The following is a 12,721-nucleotide window of genomic DNA, read 5'->3' on the forward strand; positions in this document are numbered from 1 at the left end:
TCTGTCTGTCTGTCACACGCACTTTTCTCAGAAACGGCTATACGGATTGACACGAAATTTCATGAGAAGGTGGGAACTGTGAACGCCAAGACATTCAGTGAGTGACATCTTTCTACGTTAAGAGTTGGGGGGGGGGGTCCCCATACATGCATACATGAACTAGAACTTCTTTCTTTTTCTTCAGCCTTTGTCCCGTTCACAAGCGGGGTCGGCTCGTCGTGATCGGCTTCGCCATTTGGCTCTATCGAATGCCTGATTTGAGTGCAATCTCGAGGCTTTTAAATCCCCATCCAGCGTATCGAGCCATCGTTGCTTAGGTCTGCCTTTTGGTCGTTTACCATCGACTTCGATGTTCAGACCAATCTTGGCAAGTGAATTCTCGTTTGCACGAATTGCGTGACCATCCCATCGAAGACGCCTCTCTCGCAACTTTTCCACGATCGGTGCAACCCCATAACGATCGCGGATATCCTCATTTCGGATGTGATCTAAACGTGTGACGCCACTAGTCCAACGTAGCATCTTCGTCTCCATTACCGCAAGACGCCGTTCATTGTCTTTTATGGTCGGCCAACACTCAGCAGACCAAAATCATATTCGATACTATACAAAATGAATTGGTTATTATGATTAACAACAAATTAATCGTTCCGTGTGAATTGTTTATGGTAGTAGTACAGTGAATTATTAAAATCGGTTTTTTTCCACAAAACATTTATGCTCAACAACAAAAATCGTTGGATCGGCTTTGATAGCTTTACCTTTCTTAAAAAGTACCCTAAAATGGTAAATTTTATAAGAGCAAGGTATCCTCAAATATTGTTTGTTCACCTATACCATATGACAACCAGTTGGGGTGTTCCGTCCCCACGTACTCGAGGAGGGCGATCAGACCCGAGTCTGCAAGGAACTCATCTGAAGTGGCTCTGCCACGAAGCCTCACCGGAGGTTATCTGGTACCATGGGAACCGGGATGGCCCTCTGAGAGCATATGCTCCAGGAGAATTCCTGGAGGATGTGTTCTCGGCCCGGTTATTTGCGGTTGGCTCCCTAGTGGGAGTTTCATGGTGGTTGTGGTTATGCCTACATCGCGGGCAGAGCTCCTCGGAGCTCGAGCGTGGAGTTGCGCTGTACAACTCGGGTGTCGTACCCCTTAGTTGCGGCAGAGGTATTAGATAGGCCTCGCATCCACTGGTATGAATGTTGAGCCTGCACTCAGTATAGACCAGGACCGCTATGCTTGCATGGCGGGGTTCTGATTGTAGTCCCAAAATCAATCCGTGTCCGAAGAGGACCGTGGGATTAAGCCTTCACGGCAGGTACTCACGTTAAACCCCCAGGACTTATACCATATGACACGACATAGGAGATATGAGGAAACTGAGAATTGTTGGCTATTTTATTTTTTCTTCCATCGCTCACAGGTCAGTAGCTATCAACATGAATTTTATCAAATATTATCTGATAGATATCCACACCCAGGCCATCACAATCTTACATATCTAGCGCATCTTCATCAATCCTATAAATCACGAACCTTATACTATTCCAATTCGCCTTGTTAGTCGTAATTGTTGCTACAGCTAATTGAGTCCATCTTGAATGGAATCGAACTAACGCTGCATAGTATTTATAGATCCTGTACTAATTAATCTTAAAACACGTATAGCAAAGAAAAAAAAATGCGAAATTCGCCACGATGAATAAATTAGTCAAAATGAGGAAAATTGAAAATTCTTACGTTTATTAAATGATACAATCGAATCACTATTCATGAACGATGGTCTATAGACGTTGTAAATATAATGTTTACAGTCTATTATTTTTGTTATTGTTGTATCGTGATTTTATATTTAGATTTCGGAATACGCGTACAAAACCGACAGGAACCAATTTACGAGAAAAAAGATATACTATTAAAATTAAGTTTTGCGAAAATTTACGTGAAGATGTGAAAAAGCTAAAAATCTGTACAAGAACACTGCTTAAAGCTAAGACAGAATAAACTATTAATGAATAACTTGTTAATGTTTTTATATACCTCAAGTTTTGTTAGAAGTATTTTCGTAGTTTTCCAGTTTCAGGGCAGTCCCCGCTATACAGTTCAAAAAGCTTCCCTAAATAGATATAAAAGCCAAGTAAAGCACGCATTTTTTGAAAATTTGATTAAAAATGAAAGAAAAAATCGTACGTACTTCACTTGACTAGAAAACCAAATGCAGAGCAACTTATTCCCAGTCCCAAGAGGAGTTCGGACCTCCGCACTCCTCCCTTATACAATCAATGTCAAAACTAATATTTGCTTTGAAAAGCACTAATCGAGACATTTCATTTGATACCCCACATGGCTATATTCTGTTCTGTAATATGCGTACGTAGGAGCAACAGCATGTAATACTTCCCTTCAAAATTGGCCTGTACTAGAGGAAGTCTTACTGGACCCTTAATTAGAACTTAATCTATGTAGCTATTACAAGCGAACAGACTGTAATGCAGAGACCTAGGAAAACGCATTGCGCATAGTTTAATCGAGTTACTTGGCAATAAAGTGCAGGTCCCTATGGGACTAAGGACTCTTTGGAAACTCTGAATTGCACACATCTAAAGTACTTTAAAGAGGATTTTTCTATTCTCCGAAGTAAATGCGTTAGAGGATTCCTTTGTAGAATCGAAAATTGTGGGAAGTTATGCAGACGACTTTTGAATCGTGTTTATAAAAGCTATAAGGAAAAAGAGCAAAACTTCAGGAAGGACCTGAATAGGGATGAGTCAACCAACTTGAACCCTCTTAGAAATCCGGAAACAATTTTGACGAGCTCTAGAGTTGAGTCAATGCAGACTCTCTTAGAAATACACCTACCGGAGCAACAGGTGACAGTAGTGGGCGGGAGAGGATTAACGATTTCATTGCTCTGCGCTATGCACCCACCTCTTGGCAAAAGCTTGAGATAGTGTTCGTATAGAAGCCTGAAAAACATGGCTATTCAAATCCAAAGAACTTCATATAGACCAGCCTAACATCATTCGCGAAAAGGCATCAAGGTTGCGTCTATCAAATTAAAACCAACATGTTCATCAGCGTGGAAATTCCTGTCAGTCTATCTATCTTCATTCCTGACAGTCTAGTTCTCTTCATTATTTGGTCTCAAAGAAAGATGCGTGACTCTGAAAAGCGAGTATGTGATGGAGATGTTCGTGGACATTGAAGGGGCTTTTGATTGTGTGCCCTTCCAAAAACTATGTGATACTACCAGAGAAAACGATGTCGATGATACAGCAATAAAGCAGATCTAACCCATGCTATTGCGGAGATCGTTGTGTCCTGAAGTAAGTATTGGCCGCTTCAAGGCGACAGAAACAACGAAACATTGCTCCCAAAGAGGTGTGCTATCGCCGCTTCTGTGGAGTATCTTACTCGACACACTGCCGTGTGAACTATAAAATCTTCCAATTCACGCCCAAGATTATACAAATTTCGGGCCGGAATGGTGTGTTGAAATACACAACGCGCCGTTGATTTGATTGATAGTTGGTGAAGTAGGCGCGGATTTTCAGTAACCTCAAATAAAGCCAAGGTGACATTATTTATAAAAGGGAGGAAAAAGAATAGTTTTTGCTTTGCAAAGATACGAGGAATAACCCTTTAACTTTTCGAAAAAGTGAAATATCTGAGAACTGTTTCAGACAAGAAGCTTTTTTGAAACACATTTAGACATCAATTATAATTTTATCACATCCATTTAAAGAGGACTTTCGTGAGGAAACAAATGTTATTTCCAAAAAAGGCGATATGTCCTACGCCGATATCTTTTGGTAAATCAAAGCCGACTGACAAACCCTGGGCGGCAGTGTGGGTCCTATCAGGCGTACGCAAAAGAGGAATTTGATGCTGAAGCTAAATAAATCCCGCGAGAAGACAGTGGAGGAAGAGGTACTAGGCGAGCAAGCAAAGGTGAAAGCTCTCGTAAACCATTCGAGATTCGAATGTGTAGGCGATCGTAATATGTGAACCTTACCGGAATTACATTAGTGCTATGTAGGTGAAAGACTCGTCGGTAAAACGTGACGAAATGGGCATGTCAGCATCGTGCCATTCAAGAAGCCATGGCATTCCCCAGTGCCGGTTTTATAAGGGCAAAAATCAGCGGCGTCCATATCTACAGCAGTTACTCTCCTTCTATGAGGAGATGCTAGACGGCTTGATATTGTACGCTAGTGACCACAGCCCCAAAATCACTCCTGGCGATTTCACTGCTTGGGCTTTAGACTGGGGATGTGGAGTTATGAACACCAGAGCCAAATCCTAATTGAAACTTTCGCGGAGCTGGACATCGTACTAGCTAACGTTCGATGCGGGCCCACATTTCGAGGCAGAGAGCTACGCTCAATCCTCGATCTGACTTACCTTACCACCTTGTTGGCGAGAGAGATGGTCTGTCGGGTGAGTAAACACTACACCCACAGTGACCACCAGGCCATATTTCGCGCCACCAAAAACGAGGGAGACGGCAATCGAGCTATCAACAGAAGTGCAAAAACAAGAATAGGATGGTCCACTGAAGCTTTCGAGGAAGAAACATTTCTAGCGGCTTTAGAAGGAGATCAGTACCCGAAGAGAACTGCGCTGAAAAAAGGGAGCCAGTTATATCAACGGATAACTGAGACATGCGACTCTACAATGCCGGGGGTTCCACCACAGTAGGAAACTAATCTACTGGTGGAACCAAGAAATCTCGATGTTGGGAGCGTCGTGTTTGCGTGCCAAAGGACCAGAGGGAAGCCAGAACATCGGCAGTCGGAGAAGGATCTTTGGAGTAGCCTTAGGAAGGTTATATGGTGAAGTAAGCGGAATTGATATAAGCAGTTGTGCCTTGAGGCAAATACGAACCCGTCGGGCGCTGCTTACTATGTGGTAATGAACAAGATTCGTAAAAAAAATCACCTCAAGTCACATGCCCGCGACTTTTGTTGAAAATAATCGTAATCCATTCCCTACAACAAGAAAAAAGTCGACCTCAGTCAGTGGTCCAACAGGACGTCTTCTCGGGCCGACCGAGGAGGAATTACGGGAGATCTGTGAACGAATTGGGGACAATAAGGATTCCGAACAAAGCCCTGAAATTGGCTACTAGAATCAAGCCCGCATAATTCATAAGTACATTTGAATCGTGTATGGTAAGAGTATTTCTCGCCGAGTAGAAAAGGCAGAGGTTGGTTCTGCTACCGAAACCCCAACAACCCCTGTCTCTTAGGCACAGTGTGGGAGATATTGGGAAGAGTGATATACAGCAGGCTGCTTCCGTCCGTCGAGCTAGCTGGTGGTCTCTTGGAGTGGGGAGTATGGGTTTCGCAGAGCGTGGTCCATAGTTGATGCAATAGCAACGGACGCCTACTTCGCTCGGAAGGCATCGGCCGCTAGTAAGCGCTGCGCGGCGGTGAACCCGGATGTCAGAAATGCCTTTAATTCGGCCAATTGGAGTTGGATTAAAGGCACAGTGACTAAACTAGATGTCCCTGGTTACTTAAATTGGATAGTCAAGAATTACCTCTCGGAGAGAGACCACTTTGCAACTCGTTAAACCATTTTTTTACGGTCGCCATCGTAGCAACAGAGGCACCGTATGCAGAATCCAAACGCTCTTTGATTTCGCTGCACGATTTCCCTTCCAAAAACAAGAATCGAATCACCGACCCACTCTTTTTCCATTTTTCCAAAATCCTCGTACACACCCGCTTCTATACGCGATCAAAACAAAACTACGAGTCCGATTCGGCTGGAATTTTAACAGTGAGTATCTACAAGAATGTACTACACGGTAGTACACGGTGTCCCCCTTTGACAGTGGCGCCAACGGGCGGAAGGTTAAGTACTTATCGGACCGCCCTCGTATATTCGTAGTTTTCCAGTTTCAGCGGGGTCCCAGCTATACAGTTTACAACAGAAAAGTATAGAAACGAACTCATTAAAACAATAACCCAACTTTATCGTATATAAACACCAGCAACGAGCAATACGAGGATAGTTATGATATGCTCTTCAATTTTCAAGGCGTTGTAATTCGAATTGTCTTAAAGGACTCTCTTCTTCTCTCCCCCTTAATCCAAGAAAACTCTTACAAATTAGGGATATCCTCCAAAATCATAGCCGGAGGATGTCAAAGAAGGGCAGGAACCTTAAGATTCGCGCCTCACAAAACATCTGAGGCAGAAGAAACATGGATCGAGGATGTAATCCATCATGGAACCTCCTTTTCGGAGTTTTACGGCTCCACACGCGCGATCGAACCATTTTTATTTTCCAGGTTTAGCTGGCGTGTGTTTGCTTCACTAGGTGCACGGGAATCCCCATGTTTGAGTATTTTTTAGGATCTGGTGCGGACCACCATACCGGCAAGGATACGTACACTTTTGTACACCCCTGCATTGAGCGCAGCGTGACCGAAGCAATTCACAGGCGTTGGGCGCTCCTTTTTATAATTCGCAAAATACAGCGGGGGTTATTATTATATCCAACATATATCCGCCCGCACTTCAGACTAAAATTGGACTGGAGCTGAACATTTTTTTAAAGAGATTGAGGAGTCCTAAGTCCACATCGACTTGATGTCCGACCTGAACAAATGGAGAACAATTTACTTCCACTTTTTTGGGCCACGGACTCCTTTTGTGAGCAGGAGTAAGTCCACATCTGTTTGATGTCGAACCAGACCAAATGGAAAGTAACTTACTCCCACTCCCAAGAGGAGTTCGAACCTCTGCACTCCTCCCCTTTACAACCAGTGTCAAAATCAATATTTGTTTTGAAAAGTAGTAATCGAGACATTTCATTTGATACTTCACATGGCTATATTCTCTCCTGTAATGTACGCACGAAGGAGCATGCAATACTTTCCTTCAAAATTACGTATCTCCATATCACACGACTTTGGGTGGGATCTGTCTGTCCAACTTCAGTCATCTTACAACACCAAGTTTATGGTAAGATGGAAAGCATCAGAGTTGAATCTTTGTACCCAATAATTTTTTGTCAAGTGGTGCGATGCAAACGCTCAACATATTTATCAAGAAAGGAGAGAAACTATTTGATTTCATCACTTCAGCTGGTCTTATCACTGCGAACGTGGAGTGTGCCGCAACGCCATGGTTCTCCTCATTGTCATCTCACTATGAAGTGCATGATTTGATGTTTTCTTTTCGCCCGTTTTCGTCAATTATTTGTCCCCCCTCCGCCGGGCTGAAGGCATTGCGTTTTGTGCAACTAGTAGCTGCATTACTCATGTAATTTTTCCTCAGCTCCTCTTTGGCTGTCTTCCAGGAGTTTCGCTGGTGTGCAATAACGTTCAACAGTTTTCCAATTTCCATCATGCCATTTTTGACATCCATGGAGATGTTTCGCTGGACGATGGTAGCAACCTTCATTTTCCGTAGGACCACCCCGCACTTCGTGAGTAGCTTCTCTTCCTCTATTCTTGTCTTTTGAATAAGGTCCATCATCTCCAGAGAGATGACTGCATTTCCGCTTAATTGGGGAGTTCGTCACCCTTTTTTCTCCGACAAAGGGATGTCACACAACTCTTAGTTTGCTATCTTTATTCGTGGCCCCTTTTCCGAACTCGAATTCGATGATGTCTCTCCTTTTTGGCCGAGAGGACTCTTAGCCTCTACGGTGTCATTTCCTTGAAGGTATACAAACCGCTATTATTAGCATGGTAAGAATAGGCTGGGCTGTGTGCTGACTTAGGGGGCAAGTATCACTCAAGGGATGCTTCAGATGTCTCGATTTCGGTCACTTTGCAGCAGCATGTACTAGTGAGCACGATAGATCCAGAAGGTGCAGGAAGCATGGAAATCCACTACGCATGTTGCGCAAAGGGAAAAAGGGAGTGGCCGATCAACATATTCCAGGTGATGGCAGGTGTCCGGAATATAGAAGGAAGCTGAATCGTAGCGCTAAATGAGGTTGATACAAATCAAATTGAACCATTGCGAGGCAGCTCAAGACCTGCTCCCGGAAATCATTGGAGAGTCGAATCTGGACGTGACGGTAATATGTGAACTTTACCGAAATTACGTTAATGCTACATGGGTGAAAGACTGATCTGGAAACGCGGCGATATGGGCATCTGGACGACATGCCACTCAAGAAACAATGGCTGTCCCGAGAGCCGGCTTTATAAGGGCAAAATTCAACGGCGTCCATATCTACAGCTGTTACGCTCCTCCTAGTGCACCATTAGTGCAAGGTGATTAGATGCTAGACAGTTTGGTGTTGGACACTAGAGACCACAGCTCCAAAATCATTACCAGCGATTTCAACGCGTGGGCCTTAGCCTGGGGAAGTCAAGTGATGAAGAGCAAGGGCCAAATCCTAATTGAAACTTTCGCGGAACTGGGCATCATACTAGTCAACGTTGGATGAGTACCCACATTCCGAGGCAGAGGACTAGGCTCAATCGTCGATCTGACTTACCTCAGCACCTCGTTGGTGAGAGGAATGGTTTGGCGGATGGTGAACACTACACCCACATTGACCATCAGGCCATCTTTCTCGACATCGGAAACGGGGGAGGCGATAGTACAGTAACAGAACTGGAAAAAGCAGGGTAGCTGGATGGTCCCTTGGAGTTTTCGAGGAAGAGACATCCCAGGCGGTTTTAAAAGAACGTCACGATTCGAAGGAAACGCGCTGGAAAAAGTTAGCCAGTTATATCAGCGGGTAATTGAGGCATGTGACTCTACAATGGCGCAACGGAATTGCACCACAGTAGGAAACCAAACTATTGGTGGAACCAGGAAATTACCTTATTAAGAGCATCGTGTCTGCGAGCGAGGAGGCTTTACCAAAGGGCAAGAGGGAAGCCAGAACATAGAAAGTCGGAGAAGGAATACCGCGATCTTCGAGGTAGCCTTAAGAAGGCTATACGGGAAAGCAAACGGAATTGCTATAAGCAGTTGTGCCTTGAGGCAAATACGAACCTTTCCTCCTTTCTCTACAACAAGAAAAAAGTCGACCTCAGTCAGTGGTTCAACAGGACGTCTTCTCGGGCCGACCGAGAAGGAATTACGGGAGATCTGTGAACGAATTGGGGACAATAAGGATTCCGAACAAAGCCCTGAAATCAGCTACTAGAATCAAGCCCACATAATTCATAAGTACATTTGAATCCCGTATGGTAGAAGGAGTGTTTCCCGCCGAGTGGAAAAGGCAGAGGTTGGTTCTGTTACCGAAACCCCAACAACCCGTTTTTTAGGCACAATGCGGGAGATATTGGGAAGAGTGATATACAGCAGGCTGCTTCCGTCCGTCGAGCTAGCTGGTGGTCTCTTGGAGTGGGGAGTATGGGTTTCGCAGAGCGTGGTCCACGGTTCATGCAATAGCAACGGACGCCTACCTCGCTCGGAAGGCATCGGCCGCTAGTAAGCGCTGCGCGGCGGTGACCCTGGATGTCAGAAATGCCTTTAATTCGGCCAATTGGAGTTGGATTAAAGGCACCATGACTAAACTAGATGTCCCCGGTTAATTAACTTGGATAGTCGAGAGTTACCTCTCGGAGAGACTTTTTTGGTACGAGACGGACGACGGACCGAAGGAATATGTTGTGACAACAGGTGTTCCCCAAGGCTCCGTACTGGGGCCCCTGCTGTGGAACATAATGTATGTGCTCCGGAGGCAACATTGATTGGTTTTGCGGACGACGTTTCCATTGCTACAAACTGGCGCAGTAGCCTCTTACTAAGATTTCCACGCTATGTTTTCTACTTTGTCCTCCTTCTGGGGCCAATATCTCAGTTTATTATTGGGTTTGCTACCGACGGCCGTCACGGAAGAGAATTTACAACGCGTACTCCAATTCATTGTAGTCTCCTGAAAAGTCCTCGCGTAAAGGCTGTTTGCAGGCTTACATGTCACGATCCTCGCTCATACGAGCTAGACGCAAATTACAATTTAAATGTTATCGGCCTCAATGAAGGCGATCCGGACCGAAGACTGCAGTATTGCGAGCTCATGAAGAATCAGTTGACAGTCGATCCTACATCCTTTTCGAGTATCCTGTGGTTCGACGAAGCGCAGTTTAAGGATGGAGATGTGAATCATCAAAACTCCCTGTACTTGGACTTCACGATTGCGCACCTCACGTTGGAACAACAGCTGAACTAGCAAGGATTGACTGTGTGGGGTGGAATTTCGGAAGCAGTGGTTTACGGTCCTTATTTATTTGACGCAATGTCAACGCTCACAGCTACCTGGAGATTCTGGAAAATTACTTCCTCCCAGAAATACAGCAGATTCCCAATTTTGATGTCCTGTACTTCCAGCAAGACGTTGCGCCACTGCATTATGCAGTCATGGTCCGCGGCTAAGTAGATGACGTATTACAAGGACTTGTTATCGGTCGGCCTGGGGCTATTGAATGACCTACCCGTTCCCCCGACCTGACCCCATGGATTTTTACTTCTGGGATGTCGTGGAGGACTGGTATTCGTTCGTAGACCACGCAATCTGCAAGGGTTGGAGGCGTACATTTATGACGCTTTTCAAGACTTCGAAATCGCGTTCTGAAAGAGGACATTCATCGCCTGACGACTGCATCAACTGCGACGGTACACAATTTAAACACTTACGACAGATGCTCACGGCAATAAGTTTAAAATGATTTCAAATCGATTTATCTTTTAAACCACAAACAACCTTTCAGAAGTTAAGATAAATACAAAATACTACAGTCCACAAGGAAGTCGGAGCAAATGAGGAAATCGTGAGCTAACCAAAGTCAATTAATCATATCGTTAACGGGCTTCATGAAACTTCTTTTTCTTCAGCCTTTGTCCCGTTCGCAAGCGGGGTCGGCTCGTCGTGATCGGCTTCGCCATTTGGCTCTATCGAATGCCTGATCTGGGTGCAATCTCGAGGCTTTCAAATCCCCATCCAGCGTATCAAGCCACCGTTGCTTACGTCTGCCTTTTGGTCGTTTACTTCGACTTCGACTTCGATGTTCAGACCAATCTTGGCAAGTGAATTCTCGTTTGCACGAATTGCGTGACTATACCATCGAAGACGCCTGTCTCGCAACTTTTCCACGATCGGTGCAACCCCATAACGATCGCGGATATCCTCATTTCGCCACTAGTCCAACGTAGCATCTTCGTCTCCATTACCGCAAGACGCCGTTCATTGTCTTTTATGGTCGGCCAACACTCAGAACCATAGAGAGCGACTGGACGGACGACATTGCGGTAAATTTTAGATTTGAGACGTTCGTTGATACGTCGATCACAAAGGACACCAGTTGTGGAACGCCACTTCATCCAGGTTGCGTTAACGCGTGAAGCAATTTCATATGAACCGACTCTACCTATATCGAAACAATCAACAAGCTCAGCTATGCAGGTGCACCTCCAATACCTAACTTTCAGACTCTGCTGGAATTCGAATAGAATGGTACCCAACAAAATGATTCGTCCTTCAAACTGATGGCAACCTCTTCCAACTTATTGAAACAAATTATCTCTCTTGTATCACTTTCATTCGTATTATTCTAACAATTAATATGATTACAATCAACCCTTATAAGATTCTAAACATTCAACTACTATAACAGTTAGGCTGAAAAGTTCGTAGGCTAAACACAGGAAAAACAATTTTTTTATAAAATTTGATTTTGTAATTTAATATAGTTGCCTTCGAGGGCAATACAACGATTATAGCGGTCATACAATTTTCCGATACCATTTTTATAAGTACTATTTGTCTTTAGCCTCAAAATAGGCCTCAGTTTCGTCGATTACCTTTTCATCGGAGATAAATTTCTTTCCAACGAGCATTCTCTTCAGGTCTGAGAAAAGGGAAAAGTCGCTGGGAGCCACATCTATAGAATACGGTGGATGCGGAAGCGATTCGAAGCCAAAATTTATGCAATTTTGCCATCGTTTTCATTGATTTGTGACACGGTAAATTGCCTTAGTAAAACACCACTTTCTTTTTCGCCAAATGGTGCCAATTTTCCGGGAATTTCCCCTCCCAAAATAATTTTATCATAGCCTTGCCAGCTGACTGTTCCGTCTTTGTACGCTTTGTAGTCGATTCACCAGGGGCGATCCACTAAGATGACGGTCGTTTTTTATTGAAGCCATGTTTCGGCTACTGTCAAATATCGACGCATAAATCCGAGTTTTTATGGAGCAGAAGCTTCAAACACTGCTCAGAATCGTCAACTGATTGTGGCAACACAGCGGAAATGAGAACCAACTGCATTGCCGGCAGTAAGAATGCCTCCACTGACACATCTGGCGGCCTGGCACAAGGCCAGCGCGTTACACTTCCTTTTTCCTCCGACCGCCGACCAGAATGAACATGGCGCTCCCGAAAAACCTTTTCTTGTTGCCCTTTTCGATCCTTTGTGTGCTTTACTTTCTCTACATCTTCTTCCTGGAACATTGATTGCAGTGAATTGGGCTTTTCTTCACTTTTCACAAGTCTCGTTTTCCGGCGGAACCGTTGGAAGGTTTTCGACAAGCCATTAGTCTAGCTTCTTCTTCCTCCCTGCCAGCTTTCTGTTCTTGATTAAACTGCTGCTTTCTTTCAAATACTTGATACTGGACTGCTGTGATATGGAAGCGTGAGCGGTAGATATCGCAAGAGTGGTGACCCCAACAGCTGAAACCCGCGTAGGCTCACGTTTTTCTTTTTACTCAATTGTGAGTTTACACTGCGTAAACCCAT

Source organism: Hermetia illucens, chromosome 5, assembly GCF_905115235.1.
Source record: "Hermetia illucens chromosome 5, iHerIll2.2.curated.20191125, whole genome shotgun sequence".
Lineage (NCBI taxonomy): Eukaryota > Metazoa > Arthropoda > Insecta > Diptera > Stratiomyidae > Hermetia > Hermetia illucens.